At 49.4% G+C, this 16,921-nt stretch overlaps 1 pseudogene; it reads right to left on the bottom strand.

Annotated features, from left to right (window-relative positions):
• Nucleotides 1-15,986, bottom strand: part of LOC136577999 (sulfotransferase 1 family member D1-like) — a 40,715-nt pseudogene extending 24,729 nt beyond the window's left edge.
• Nucleotides 15,987-16,921: the final 935 nt, after the last annotated feature.

Genomic DNA, 16,921 nt, shown 5'->3' with positions numbered 1-16,921 from the left:
CTGACCTCCTGCCACCATACAGACCATATGACTGCCCCACTGACCTCCTGCCAATATACAGACCATATGACTGCCCCACTGACCTCCTGCCAACATACAGACCATATCCCTGCCTCACTGACCTCCTGCCACCATACAGACCATATGACTGCCCCACTGACCTCCTGCCAATATACACACCATATGACGGCCACACTGACCTCCTGCCTCCATACGCACCATATGACTGCCCCACTGACCTCCCGCCACCATACACACCATATGACGGCCACACTGACCTCCTGCCTCCATACAGACCATATGACTGCCCCACTGACGACCTGCCACCATACAGACCATAAGACTGCCCCACTCACCTCCTGCCACCATACAGACCATATGACTGCCCCACTGACCTCCTGCCACCATACAGACCATATGACTGCCCCACTCACCTCCTGCCACTATACAGACCATATGACTGCCCCACTGACCTCCTGCCACTATACAGACCATATGACTGCCCCACTGACCTCCTGCCACCATACAGACCATATGACTGCCCCACTGACCTCCTGCCACCATACAGACCATATGACTGCCCCACTGACCTCCTGCCACCATACAGACCATATGACTGCCCCACTGACCTCCTGCCACTATACAGACCATATGACTGCCCTACTGACCTCCTGCAAAAATGACTTTCATGATGCTAAGGGCAAAACAGTTATAAACTACAGGAAAGTGAACTACTGGTGACAGGACAAAATTAATTGATAATTCCTATGCATAAATGGAGGAGTGCAGCCTCTACAAAGGGGAGGAGCCATTATAAAGCGGAGGGACCTGTAGAACAGCTTTCACATTAAATACAGGGTAATATAGTAAACACAAGCCACATTCCGTGTAGAAACAGTAGGTGGCAGCAACACACCATTGAATTGTACTAGTGAGTGCCTCAGCAGTACAATGTCGCCACCTGGTGGTAGAAGATACTGATTACAAACAGTACTGTAATACGTGCTTTTTATAAATCGTTCTTCTGCTCAGCGATCCTGTCTGCACCGTGTATATAATGCATCCCTTATATATAATACATCACTCAAGTATAAATAGGGGGAAATAAGATTATATGGGAACAATGGATACATTACCTCCACAATACACTGTGCATGCAGAGACCCCTCCGCCATGCAGACCATATGACGACCCACTGACCTCCTGCCACCATACACACCATATGACTGCCCCACTGACCTCCTGCCTCCATACACACCATATCACTGCCCCACTGACCTCCTGCTGCAATACTGACCATATGACTGCCCCACTGACCTCCTGCTGCAATACTGACCATATGACTGCCCCACTGACCTCCTGCTGCAATACTGATGATATGACTGCCCCACTGACCTTTTGCCACCATACACACCATATGACTGCCCCACTGACCTCCTGCCACCATACACACCATATGACTGCCCCACAGACCTCATACCACCATACACACCATATGACTGCCCCACTGACCTCCTGCCACCATACAGACCATATGACTGCCCCACTGACCTCCTGCCACCATACAGACCATATGACTGCCCCACTGACCTCCTGCCACCATACAGACCATATGACTGCCACACTGACCTCCTGCCGCCATAGAGACCATATGACTGCCCCACTGACCTCCTGCCGCCATACAGACCATATGACTGCCACACTGACCTCCTGCCGCCATAGAGACCATATGACTGCCCCACTGACCTCCTGCCACCATACAGACCATATGACTCCCCCACTGACCTCCTGCCTCCATACAGACCATATGACTGCCCCACTGACCTCCTGCCACCATACACACCATATGACTGCCCCACTGACCTTCAGCCACCATACACACCATATGACGGCCACACTGACCTCCTGCCTCCATACACACCATATGACTGCCCCACTGACCTACCGCCAACACACACACCATATGATGGCCACACTGATCTCCTGCCTCCATACACACCATATGACTGCCCCACTGACCTCCCGCCAACATACACACCATATGATGGCCATACTGACCTGCTGTCACCATACAGACCATATAAAGGCCACACTGACCACCTGCCTACATACACACCATATGACAGCCACACTGACCTCCCGCCACCATACGCATCATATGACTGCCCCACTGACCTCAACCACCATACACACCATATGACGGCCACACTGACCTCCTGCCTCCATACCCACCATATGACGGCCACACTGACCACCTGCCTCTATACACACCATATGACAGCCACACTGACCTCCCGCCACCATACGCACCATATGACTGCCCCACTGACCTCCAGCCACCATACACACCATATAAAGGCCACACTGACCTCCTGCCTCCATACACACCATATGACAGCCACACTGACCTCCCGCCACCATACGCACCATATGACTGCCCCCCGGTGACCTCCAGCCACCATACACACCATATGACGGCCACACAGACCTCCTGCCTCCATACACACCATATGACTGCCCCACTGACCTCCTGCCACCATACAGACCATATGACTGCCCCACTGACCTCCTGCCACCATACAGACCATATGACTGCCACACTGACCTCCCACCAACATACACACCATATGATGGCCACACTGACCTCCTGTCACCATACAGACCATATGACTGCCCCACTGACCCCCTGCCACCATACAGACCATATGACTGCCCCAATGACCTCCTGCCACCATACAGACCATATGACTGCCCCACTGACCTCCTGCCACCATACACACCATATGACTGCCCCACTGACCTCCTGCCACCATACAGACCATATGACTGCCCCACTGACCTCCTGCCACCATACAGACCATATGACTGCCCCACTGACCTCCTGCCACCATACAGACCATATGACTGCCCCACTGACCTCCTGCCACCATACAGACCACATGACTGCCCTACTGACCTCCTGCCACTATACATACCACATGACCGCCCTACTGACCTCATGCCTCCATTCAGACCATATGACTGCCCCACTGACCTCCTGCCACCTCCTGCAAAAATGACTTTCATGATGGTAAGGGCAAAACAGTTATAAACTACAAGAAAGTGAACTACTGGTGACAGGACAAAATTGTTTGATAATTCCTATGCATAAATGGAGGGGTGCAGCCTCTACAAAGGGGAGGAGCCATCATAAAGGGGAGGGACCTGTAGAACAGCTTTGACATTAAATACACGGTAATATATTAAACACAATCCACATTCCGTGTAGAAACCCTAGGTGGCAGCAACACACCACTTCATTGTACTAGTGAGTGCCTCAGCGGTGCAATGTCGCCACCTGGTGGTAGAAGATACTGATTACAAACTAATACAAACAGAACTGTAATCCGTGATTTTTTATAAATCGTTCTTCTGCTCAGCGATCCTGTCTGCACCGTGTATATAGTGCATCCCTTATATATAATACATCACTCAAGTATAAATAGGGGGAAATAAGATTATATGGGATCAATGGATACATTACCTCCACAATACACTGTGCATGCAGAGACCCCCTCCGCCATGCGGACCATATGACTGCCCCACAGACCTCCTGCCACCATACACACTATATCACTGCCCCACATACCTCCTGCCTCCATACACACCATATGACTGCCCCACTGACCTCCTGCCTCCATACACACCATATGACTGCCCCACAGACCTCCTGCCACCATACACACCATATTGTCAGGGTAAAATATTCTAAGTAGAGCACCAATCGGGCCCACCCCACTTGCCCCGTTGCCGGCGGTAAGAAGAGACACCACACAGGGAGGTCTGGTATAATTCCTCACACGGGACATGGCTGCGCTTTGCCGACGTGTCGAGCTTTATTACAGATTACATGAGATCTTATACCCTTTGTCCCATCACCATCAAGGGGTGATGGGCTAATAACCATATATGGGCAGTCCGGATTTCCGGCCTGAGACAGTGAAAATTATGTACATGGTTGAACATCTTGATATCTTGTTCCAGCGCTTCTGGGAAAACGGCCAAGTACACGCGGCCTTCATGTCTGGTTCGGTATCATCTCTGAATTTCTAGAACATCTCTCAGCCTTGCAAAGCCTTGGAATATCTGATGTAAGGCGACATATAAGTTTTTTCTCATTTGGAATTGAATAAAACTTGCATATAGGTATAAAGCATAAAAAACATATGGCAATATATATATATACCCTCACAATATGACTGCCCCACTGACCTCCTGCTACCATACAGACCATATGACTGACCCACAGACCTCCTACCACCATACAGACCATATGACTGCCCCACTGACCTCCTGCCACCATACAGACCATATGACTGCCCGACTGACCTCCTGCCTGTATATACACTATATGACTGCCCCATTGACCTCCCGCCACCATACGCACCATATGACTGCCCCACTGACCTCCAGCCACCATACACACCATATGACTGCCACACTGGCCGCCTGCCTCCATACACACCATATGACTGCCCCACAGACCTCCTACCACCATACACATCATATGATTGCCCCACTGACCTCCTGCTGCAATCCTTACCATATGACTGCCCCACTGACGACCTGCCACCATACAGACCATATGACTGCCCCACTGACCTCCTGCCACCATACAGACCATATGACTGCCCAACTAAGCCCCGGCCACAATACAGACCATATGACTGCCCCACTGACCTCCTGCCACCATACAGACCATATGACTGCCCCACTGACCTCCTGCCACCATACAGACCATATGACTGCCCCACTGACCTCCTGCCACTATACAGACCATATGACCGCCCTACTGACCTCCTACCTCCATTCAGACCATATGACTGCCCCACTGACCTCCTGCCACCTCCTGCAAAAATGACTTTCATGATGGTAAGGGCAAAACAGTTATAAACTACAAGAAAGTAAACTACTGGTGACAGGACAAAATTGTTTGATAATTCCTATGCATAAATGGAGGGGTGCAGCCTCTACAAAGAGGAGGAGCCATTATAAAGGGGAGGGACCTGTAGAACAGCTTTGACATTAAATACACGGTAATATATTAAACACAATCCACATTCCATGTAGAAACACTAGGTGGCAGCAACACACCATTGCATTGTACTAGTGAGTGCCTCAGCAGTGCAATGTCGCCACCTGGTGGTAGAAGATACTGATTACAAACTAATACAAACAACTGTAATCAGTGATTTTTTATAAATTGTTCTTCTGCTCAGCGATCCTGTCTGCACCGTGTATATAGTGCATCCCTTATATATAATACATCACTCAAGTATAAATAGGGGGAAATAAGATTATATGGGAACAATGGATACATTACCTCTATAATACACTGTGTATGCAGAGACCCCTCCGCCATGCAGACCATATGACTGCCCCACTGACCTCCTGCTGCAATACTGACCATATGACTGCCCCACTGACCTCCTGCCACCATACAGACCATATCACTGCCCCCCTGACTCACTGCCACCATACACACCATATTGTTTGGGGGGGGGGTCACAAGGGGACCCGTCAGCTGATGCTGTCTGCTTCCCAATCTGTTTGAATCTTGCGAGTATACTCTGAGGAGTTCAATGGACACCACACCGTATGTGTTAACCAAAGAAATGCCTGTTTAATGTACAATGTATTCAATCTTTATACATTTCTACGAAGCAAGTGGCTTTATGCCAGATACAATTACAATTAATAAGCACATGTATTGATTTAAAACATCTCAGCCTCTTATCGGTATGTCTTCCTCTGTGTAGGTGTAATCGGGAGGTACATTCCTGTAAGCTTGTTACTAAGTTTCAACTAGAAATATTTAAAGATAAGAACAGGACAGAAACCTAGTGGTAATCCAATTAATATTTCCAGGTGGATCATTCTAACTGAAATCTAACATTTTTCTCAAGTGAAAGTTGAAATTAATACAAAATATATGTGTATTATAGCAGACAAGCAAAGAGACAAAATGGAGTCTTTGTAGTCCATTTTAAAAGCGTCAACCCTTACACGTATTTGTGGTTAAGCTTAAGAAGATGAAATACACTTATCTTTCTCTTTAGAAAAGCATAAACACGAATTAACCCCTCACATTCCCCCATTTGGACATAGGGTCCACCATCATGCTAGGTACTTCACCCGAGTGGTGCCAGCTCCTGCCAGATTCCCTAGAGTCATGTGGTGGTCCCAAAGTCCATCTGGGTTAAAGTTTAGCAAAAGCTTTTTCACTACAACGTGTGGTACAAGACGTGATTAACTTTAAAGCAATATATATGTGACGAGCAAAATCATTGCTACTTGAAGCATACCTTGTAAAATTCCCATGAACCACCCTCCCAGACCAGAGAACCAATTGGCAGGGTTCAAAGAACTAAATGTGTTACCCCACCAGCTATCTCAGATTTCTGAGTTTTCATTTGTCCATGTAAGCAATTCTTTCGGCGGAACAGTAACAACCAGGAAAAGAAAACTAGTGGCACCAGGTGTGTGTGTGCAAGTCCAACAGTCCTTCACCTGTGCGGTGTTCAGTCCATCTACCAGTATTTGGTGGTGTCTAACAAAGTAGTTCTGGGCATTGTCATTTTGCACCCTCTCATAGGGGCGAAGCATGGAGTGAGGAGTCCAAAAAGTCCATCAATAAACAAAATGTCCTTCATTTTTCCTTCTCATGGGGGGGGGGGGGGGCAAAGCAGGGCGTGAAAAGTCCCATTAGTCCCAAGACAAGCAACAGTTCCTTCAACTTTTACTGAAGTAGGTGTGGTCAGCAGGACTTGATAGGGCCCCTTGAATCTGGGCCCTAGGGATTTCCGGACACGCCTCTTTACGAGCACCCAGTCTCCAGGTTGTAGAGAGTGTGATACCTCTAAATTGTCTGGGTCTGGAATGGAAGAAAAAGACTAGATTCTGTGTTATTGTTAGTTGGTCACACAGGTGCTTTACATATCCGGCTACTGTGTCATAGCCCTGCTGTAGGGCCTGTGGATGATACAGCCCCAATCTTGGCATAGAGCCAAACAACACTTCTTTCAACTTAAGCGTACCATTTAGTCTTTCAACCTTGTCTGAACTCTGCGGGTGGTATAGGGTGTGAAACGCTTGTTCCACCCCAAAGGCTGACATCCCCTCTCGCATCACTTCACCTGTAAAATGTGTACCTCTGTCACTCTCAATTGTCTCTAATACCCCGTATCTGCGGATTACCTCATTCATGAGCTTCTGTGCAGTTACCTGCTTATTTACTTTAGTAACAGGGTAGGTCTCCAACCTGAAAAGAAATCAACAACAACAAGCACATATTCATACTTCCCAACAAGTGGGAGCTGAATGTAGTCAATTTGCAATCCCTGAAATGGGTAGAGTGGTCTAGGCAAGTGTTATGTGGCAAATTTACTTCTGCCCTGTTGCTTAAGGCAAAGATCATACAAAATTGGACAAATGATGCAGCAGCTACAGAAAACCCAGGAGCCACCCTTCCTTGTTCAAGCGTCGACATCATTGCTACTTTGAGAGGTGCGTCTTTCCGGGCATCAGCTGGGCCATCATGGGGCACAGGGACTGTGGTAGGCAAGTTCTGTCGACTGTCCGCCATACACCGTACTGTTTCTGCTGCTCCCATATTAAGTCCATTTGTCTTTTCCTTCCTTGCTGGCTTTTAACTGTAAAGTCTTTAGCATATCAAAGTTCAAAGATTTTGTCAATGTCCAAAGTTTTTGTCAAATTCTTCTTTTCTTCCACGGCTTGAGGGCCGCTGCCTTTGCTGTGTGGTCTGTGATGACGTTGCCTCTTGCTTCTCTGATGTAGGAATTGGTGTGAGCTCTCCACTTTGTCAGGTAGAAGTAGGGCTTCCAAGAGACTCTGCACCGCTGCATGATTCTTAATTGGCTGTCCTGCTGAGGTTAAAAAACTGTCTGGCCTTCCATGTTGGGCCGTAATCATGAGCTATGCCAAATGCATACCGGGAGTCAGTGTAAATGTTTGCCATCTTACCTTCTGCCACTCTACATGCCTCAGTGAGGGCCTTCAGTTCCGCTTCTTGTGCTGAGACATGCGGAGGCATTCTGCTTTTAGGACATCTTGTTGTGTGACCACTGCATATCCAGTGTGGAGTTGTCCATCCTCACCCTGGGACCATGTATATAAAAAAAAAACAACTCAAAATATGCATTTGTTAACAGGGGCTTCAGTAACCTTTATTATGGCCACCTGTTCTGGCAAGATGATGGCTTTCATTAGTAAACTTACAGCTTTTCTATTCTTGATCGGCTTGCCTTGAGCTGTGAAGCTCTGCGCGCGCCAGATAGGCCCATAGTCAAGTGCAATACCAAAGGCGTACCTGGAATCAGTGTAGATGTTAGCAGTGGTATCCTTCGCGATTGTACAGGCCTGCGCTGACATGTGTGGCGGCAGTGGTTTTGTACAAGTATCTCATTCAGTGTGACTACTTCAAAACCGGTTACAAACCTTCCTTCGTCATTCATGTATCTGGATCCATCCACAAACAGCTCAAACTGGGGGTTCTGCAGGGGCTTGTCTGTGACATGCGCAAACCCAGCCATTTCCTGGGCCATGAGGGCCACACAGTCATGCTGGTTTCGGGTGTCAAATGCCTCCTGTTCGTCACTCAGGGAGTTGTAAAACAACTGGTCCCCTGTACTTACTCCCCCCATTTGAATCTACGTCACCTAGTAAACGTAAGGTGGCTGGATTCAAGGTGGTGCACCTTTGGAATGAGATGTTCGAGGAGGAATGCACTGCGAGTTCAATTTTTATCTGTCTGGCAAGAGACAGATGTCTATGGCTTACCTGTGTCAGGATACCATGTATGTCATGTGGGGTGTAGATCACCATGGTCTGATCTAGGACAACGTCAGAACTTTTGTCCAGTAGCGCCTGGACTGTTAGAACCGCTCGGACACATGATAGAGACCCTCTAGCCACCGCGTCAAGATGGGCACTGTAGTATGCTACAGGTCGCTTTTTGTCACCATGCATTTGTGTCAGTACAGCGGTGGCGTGTCCCGCCATCTCAGTGATGTACATTTGGAAAGGTTTGTCATAGTCTGGCAGTCTGGTTATCTGTACTTTCAGCTGATGGAAGGCTGACTCGGCCTGCGGGGTTAGGGCAAATGGCCGTGAACCCAAACAGTCGTACAGAGGCTGCATGGTCATGGAGGCAGAGCGTATCCACGGACGACAGTATGAAACCAGTCCCAAGAAGGTACGCAACTGGGCATGGGAGGTGGGAAGTTGCATGTCACTTACCACCTTCGTGCGCTCTGGCGTCAGGTGTTTAGCACCTGGACCTAGGCAGTGGCCCAGGAACACTACGTGAGATTTGCAGAACTGAAGTTTGTCTTTGCTGGCTTTGCGGCCATTCTACTCTGATGGAGGAAACACAGAAGGCTTAGTGATGAATTGAGGTAACTATTTGGGTCAGGAGTACATAAAAAAAAGTAAATCATCAACATATTACAAGAGGGCGGTGCCCTCGGGAATTGGCCAGGCATCTAATACCAGCTTCATGCATCTGGTGAACTGGTTTTGGGCTATTCTGTGCCCCTTATGGCAGCACTGTCCAACAGTACTGCTTTCCTCTGAAAATAAATGCAAACAAATACTGACAGTCTGGCTGGCCCTTTAAACTCTTTCTCTTTAACGGGGAACAAAAGGGGTATTGGCTGGGAAGACACAGTCCTTAAGGGCATTAAGTTAACATAAAGAAGAGACAGTGTCTGCAATTGTATCTTCCTGGACATGTGCCAGGGGGTACTGACGGACCAAGGGGGCTTTTTCCCCTTCCTTTAGGTAGACCATTACCAATGAGACTGACAGTCTGCCAAGGTCCGTCTGTCTGGTAGCCCAAAGGCTCGGAGAATGACATTAAAATCTTGCTCCTCTGCGTGCATAAGAGTGAGGACAGGGAGAGGTGTCGCTTGGTCTGCTGCCATCCGACAGAAGGTCGGGTGACTTTCAGACCCGGGGTGTATACGAGCCTCACCGGACGGGTGAAGTTCGATACAACATCCCAAGGGTCCCATCACATCGGTTCCCAATATGCTTTCAGGACCTTCCAGCACAAGGAAGCGCGTGAGGCATCACTACCCTTTAAACATTACCTCAAGCGGTTCAGTTTCTGCCAGCTGAATTGGAACTCCTGAAACCCCTTGCACCGATTACCGCTAGACAATCAGGCTGGTATTCTATTTCAAACAGATCAGAACCTTGTTTAAAAATAGCTGACCTGCAATACCTAGATCACCTATGTCTTCTCCTCCCCCCCTTTTGAACTAGGATACTTAATTGGAAGAAGAGTAGCCGGGTTCAAGGTAGTAGTAACATTGAAAAGAATGACAGGAGCACATTGTGGCTAGATTTGATGGGCCAGAAAGAAGTGCTTGGGTTGCACTTGCGTGTATATGCTCCGGATGTCATGAGGGGTGAGGACCACTACGGGGTAGTTCAATACCAACTCCGAAGATTTGTCAACCATTGCCTGTACTGCTGCCACCGCGCACATACATGAGGGAGCTCCTCGAGCCACTGGATCCAGCCTCATGGAGTAGTATCCAAGTGGCCGTGGTTGTCCCCCGTGCTTTTGTGTCAATACTGTCGTCATATGGCCAGAAAATTCAGTACAGAAAAGAATAAATGATAAAGTGTAAAAGGGTGCAGGGGTGAGAGAGAGAAAAGAATGATTGAAAGACAGTCATAGAGTAGTTGCATAAGAGAGGAAACAGAGTGGATCCATGGGCGGCAGCATGAAACAAAGCCCAGAAAGGTGCGGAGTTTAGAAGCAGGTGTAAGTACAGGTATGGCTTTTGTTCCTATGTCAGATGTCTAGTTCCTTGGGCTAAGCGATGACCCAGGAGAACCTTTGTTTTGCAGAATTGGACGTGGCTTACTATTTGTCAGGACCTGCGGAAAGCTCAGTTTCTGCAGTGGCTGTCAAGACAAATACATGAGCCGGATCCACCAAGAGAGCAGTTAGTTTACAAAACTCTTCTGAACTGGCACCTGAGGTCTCAACCCGTACCAATTAGAGATGAGCGAGCACCAAAATGCTCGGGTGCTCGTTACTCGGGACGAAAATTTCGCGATGCTCGAGGGTACGTTTCGAATAACGAACCCCATTGAAGTCAATGGGCGACCCGAGCATTTTTGTATATCGCTGATACTCGCTAAGGTTTCCATTTGTGAAAATCTGGGCAATTCAAGAAAGTGATTGGAACGACACAGCAACGGATAGGGCAGGCGAGGGGCTACATGTTGGGCTGCATCTCAAGTTCCCAGGTCCGACTATTAAGCCACAATAGCGGCAAGAGTGCCCCCCCCAACAATTTTAACTTCTGAAAAGCCCTTATTAGCAATGCATACCTTAGCTAAGCACCACACTACCTCCAACAAAGCACAATCACTTCCTGCATGACACTCCGCTGCCACTTCTCCTGGGTTAGATGCTGCCCCCCCCCCGCCCGCACGACCCAGTGTCCACAGCACACACCAAAGTGTCTCTGCGCAGCCTTCAGCTGCCCCCATGCCACGCCACCCTCATGTCTATTTATAAGTGCGTCTGCCATGAGGAGGAACCGCAGGCACACATTGCAGAGGGTTGGCACGGCTAGGCAGCGACCCTCTTTAAAAGGGGCAGGACGATAGCCCACAATGCTGTACAGAAGCAATGAGAAATATAATCCTGTGCCACCGCCATCAGGAGCTGCACACGTGGGCATAGCAATGGGGAACCTATGTGCCACACACTATTCATTCTGTCAAGGTGTCTGCATGCCCCAGTCAGACCGGGGTTTTTTATAAATAGTCACAGGCAGGTAGAACTCCGCAATGGGAATTCCGTGTGCACCCACAGCATGGGTGGCTCCCTGGAACCCACCGGCTGTACATAAATGTATCCCATTGCAGTGCCCTGGACAGCAGGGCTAACGTCAGATTAAATGCAGGTGGGCTTCGGCCCACATTGCATGCCCCAGTCAGACTGGGGATTTTTATAAGTAGACACAGGCAGGTACAACTCCCTATTGTGAAGTCCGTGTGGACGAACAGCATGGGTGGCTCCCTGGAACCCACCGGCGGTACATAAATATATTCCATTGCATTGCCCATCACAGCTGAGGTAATGTCATGTTTAATGCAGGTGGGCTTGGACCCACACTGCATGCCCCAGTCAGACTGGGGTTCTTTAGAAGTGGACTCATGCAGTTACAACTCCGTGTGGACCGACAGCATGGGTGGGTCCCAGGAAGCCACCGGCGGTACATAAATATATCCCATTGCATTGCCCATCACAGCTGAGGTAATGTCATGTTTAATGCAGGTGGGCTTGGGCCCACACTGCATGCCCCAGTCAGACTGGGGTTCTTTAGAAGTGGACACATGCAGTTACAACTCCGTGTGGACCGACAGCATGGGTGGCTCCCTGGAACCCACCGGTGGTACATAAATATATCCTATTGCAGTGCCCAGCACAGCTGATGTAACGTCAGCTTTAATGCAGGTGGGCAAAAAATTAATTGGATTACACTGTAGGTGAGGGCCCAAAAAAATTACCAACAGTACTAATGTACCTCAGAAAAATTGCCCATGCCCAACCAAGAGGGCAGGTGAAACCCATTAATCGCTGTGGTTAATGTGGCTTAATTTGTAACTAGGCCTGGAGGCAGCCCAGTTAAAATAAAAATTGGTTCAGGTGCAAGTTTCAACGCTTTAATGAGCATTGAAACGTATAAAAATTGTTTACAAAAATTATATGACTGAACCTTGTGGGCCTAAGAAAAATTGCCCGTTCGGCGTGATTACGTCAGGTTTCAGGAGGAGGAGCAGGAGGAGGAGGATGAATAGAATATACAGATTGATGAAGCTAAAAGGTCCCCGTTTTTGATGGTGATGGAGAACGATGCTTCCATCCGCGGGTGCAGCCTACGTATTGTTTAGGTATCGCTGATGTCCGCTGGTGGAGAAGAGAAGTCTGGGGAAATCCAGGCTTTGTTCATCTTGATGAGTGTAAGCCTGTCGGCACTGTCGGTTGACAGGCGGGTACGCTTATCCGTGATGATTCCCCAGCCGCACTAAACACCCTCTCTGACAAGACGCTAGCCGCAGGACAAGCAAGCACCTCCAGGGCATACAGCGCGAGTTCAGGCCACATGTCCAGCTTCGACACCCAGTAGTTGCAGGGGGCAGAGGCGTCACGGAGGACGGTCGTGCGATCGGCTACGTACTCCCTCACCATCATTTTACAGTGCTCCCGCCGACTTAGCCTTGACTGGGGAGCGGTGACACAGTCTTGCTGGGGAGCCAGAAAGCTGTCAAAGGCCTTAGAGAGTGTTCCCCTGCCTATGCTATACATGCTGCCTGATCTCCGCGCCTCCCCTGCTACCTGGCCCTCGGAACTGCGCCTTCTGCCACTAGCGCTGTCGGATGGGAATTTTACCGTCAGCTTGTCCGCCAGGGTCGTGTGGTATAGCATCACTCTCGAACCCCTTTCCTCTTCGGGTATGAGAGTGCAAAAGTTCTCCTTATACCGTGGGTTGAGCAGTGTGTACACCCAGTAATCCGTAGTGGCCAGAATGCGTGTAACGCGAGGGTCACGAGAAAGGCATCCTAACATGAAGTCAGCCATGTGTTCCAGGGTACCTGTACACAGCACATGGCTGTCCTCACTAGGAAGATCACTTTCAGGATCCTCCTCCTCCTCCTCCTCCTCAGGCCATACACGCTGAAAGGATGACAGGCAAGCAGCATGGGTACCCTCAGCAGTGGGCCAAGCTGTTTCTTTCCCCTCCTCCTCATGCTCCTCCACCTCCTCCTCCTCCTCAACGCGCTGAGATATAGACAGGAGGGTGCTCTGACTATCCAGCGACATACTGTCTTCCCCCGCCTCCGTTTCCGAGCGCAAAGCGTCTGCCTTTATGCTTTGCAGGGAACTTCTCAAGAGGCATAGCAGAGGAATGGTGACGTTAAAGATTGCAGCATCCCCGCTCACCATCTGGTTAGACTCCTCAAAGTTTCCAAGGACCTGGCAGATGTCTGCCAACCAGGCCCACTCTTCTGTAAAGAATTGAGGAGGCTGACTCCAACTGCGCCGCCCATGTTGGAGTTCGTATTCCACTATAGCTCTACGCTGCTCATAGAGCCTGGCCAACATGTGGAGCGTAGAGTTCCACCATGTGGGCACGTCGCACAGCAGTCGGTGCACTGGCAGATTAAACCGATGTTGCAGGGTGCACAGGGTGGCAGCGTCTGTGTGGGACTTGCGGAAATGTGCGCAGAGCTGGCGCACCTTTTCGAGCAGGTCTGACAAGCGTGGGTAGCTTTTCAGAAAGCGCTGAACCACCAAATTAAAGACGTGGGCCAGGCATGGCACGTGCGTGAGGCTACCGAGCTGCAGAGCGTTCTATTCACTACATATTGTACGTGCAAACACTTTGCAAATACATTCGTGTGATGCAGGCATAAGGCTGGTGGTCCATGGGCGGGTTTGGATTGTATTCCCTGTAGTGATAATTCGGCCGCAGGGAACGCAGTGAACCAGGGGCATACCTAAAGGCGTACCACGGGCCCGGGTGCAAAAGTTCAGCTTGGGCCGTCCGCCCTCCCCCCCAGGCCCTTTTTCCCCCCCTCCCTATACCTGAGGGCCAATGCCCACGTGCAGATTTTACTTATAAAACTGGCGCGTGGCCCCTGCAGGGAGATCCGTGCCTCTTGCTGCCCATAGGGATGCATTAGCATCAGTAAGGCAGCTAAAAGCATGCAGATAAATTCCTTCCTGGCGTGCGGGTCGCATGCACGAGAAGGAATCGCAGCATGCTCCATTTTCCTGTGGATCTGCCACACAGGCGGCTCCCGCAGCTTCCTTTGAAGCCTATGGAAGATGTCCGTATCCGCAGCTGTTTTTGTGCTGTGCCGCGGATATGCGGAAAGACAGATTTTTTAAAAGAAATTGGTGCGCATGTGCAGGATTCAGCAGTGAAATCCGTGCGTGCGAGTGGACATGAGGCCAGATAGATACTAGATAGATACCCCGGGGCCTGGACTACTTCTGTGGTGAGGAGAGCAGCTGTACACAGTGTCAGCAGGAGGGAAGCAGCAAGGAGAGGACCTCATCATCCATGCTCCATGCCATGCTGTGCACGAGTCTGTGTCCTCTCTGCTCCTTCCCTCATCCCCCCTCCTCTTCCCCTGTCCTCATCTAGTCCTTCCTCCTCCTACTCTCGTCTCTGGCTCATGCTGTCGGCCAGACCGCACTAATCAGGCGGCCGCAGACAGTGCGATCTGAAAGTGTACCTGTATATGGTGGAGGACGGCCTCTGGGCCCCCTCAAGCACAGGGGCTGGGTCGCCGGTTCAACCCCTGACAGTATGCGCATGCCCCCTGTCCACGAGTGGAGAATCATTGCGATTCTTCGCTGCAGCCAGCAAGTCGCAGCATGCTGTGATTTGCTGCGATTTTCTGCGTTCAGCCTATCTGTCAGATAGGCTGACAGCGGAGATCCGTCTGACAGCCCCTGCTCCCATATGGCAGAGATCTGCCGCAAGATACCGCAACGCCCGTGGACAGGCAGCCTAAAGATGGTATTATGAAGCACTCAGGAGCGGGGCAGAGCACACAAGGGCAGGTTTATAGGGTAGGTCAGAGGTAGCGACAAGTCAGACCCGCAACAAGACTGGTGAAGCTACAAGGACGGTGGAAGAGGAGCGGTGCCACATACCGATACCCCAGCCAGCAGTGCCACTACCTGAAGAGCAGAGACTCTGGGACTGACAAGGATAGGGACGCCCCTGTGTATAAAGTTCCTCAGTCTCACCAGATTTCGGGTATGTAGCGATCAGCAAGTCCTCTTCTCTGGCCTGGAAACACTGAACACTCTCCCAGTTTTCTGCAAAAGGCCCTAGGAGGGGCATCCCACCGACCACCTTCATCGCAGGACGATTAGCCATGGCTGTAGCCTATATAAGAGAAGAGAATGCAGCTCTGGATGTGACTAGAGCATAATTATAGAACTTGTTTAACCCTTCCTGCTGCAGCCTTTCTCCGTTCTTTGGTGTACCCCATAATGTGCTGGAAAACTCTGAAGTATTAATGTGTGAAAAGACCTAGGAAATAAAATTGTGCCATTATTGGGGGGGGGTTACAAGTTTTAATTTTCTTTCTAATATTTAATAAAAAACTCCTATAAACTTGTTTTTAATGGGATTTAAACTTGCAATCTTTTGATCGCTCATACAGTATACTGCAGTACAATAGTATTGCATTATACCGCGTTCTGAAAGGGTAATCTATGAAGGTGTGCCTTGATAGATGGTCATTCATGGCATCCCTGGGGGCCTTCAGGAGGCCCTAGGCTGCCATGACAACCGATCCTAACTCTCCGATAACACTGAAGGCAGAGTGGGACGTTCAGGACCTCCAAACGCCGATTGGGGCATTTAAATGATGCAATGAGAGAGTGTGCAATGTACCAAATTGATAACACTTTTACCTTTTCAGTTGGAATTAGGAGGTGGTTGAGCGTTGGGTCTCACAGGGTGTATACCGGTGTGTAGGGTCCCCCAAAGGGCGCAAGGCCAAGACAGCCAGACTAGAGAAACCCAAAAGTGTGAGGCAGGAGCAGCGTTGTGCCTGCGGTGGAGCACCACCCGCCTGCAGGCTCCTTCACATCAGCATATCTGAGCAGTGCATTTGTAGTAGACATGAAGATTAGTTAGCGTAAAATGTCTATTGATTTGTAATAAACTAGAAGTATTGCACAGCTGTAGTGATTTAACTCTGTAGAGGCTAATGGCTGCATAATTTCATTATGGTAATTGCAGGACAATGGCATGATGAAAGATGTGTGTTTTATAACTTTAGCCTAATATAAAGCTCCACTACA

This window comes from Eleutherodactylus coqui, chromosome 8 (genome assembly GCF_035609145.1).
Source record: "Eleutherodactylus coqui strain aEleCoq1 chromosome 8, aEleCoq1.hap1, whole genome shotgun sequence".
NCBI lineage: Eukaryota > Metazoa > Chordata > Amphibia > Anura > Eleutherodactylidae > Eleutherodactylus > Eleutherodactylus coqui.
Note: the sequence above shows the minus strand (reverse complement) of the source record. Positions and strands in the feature narration are given on the sequence as shown.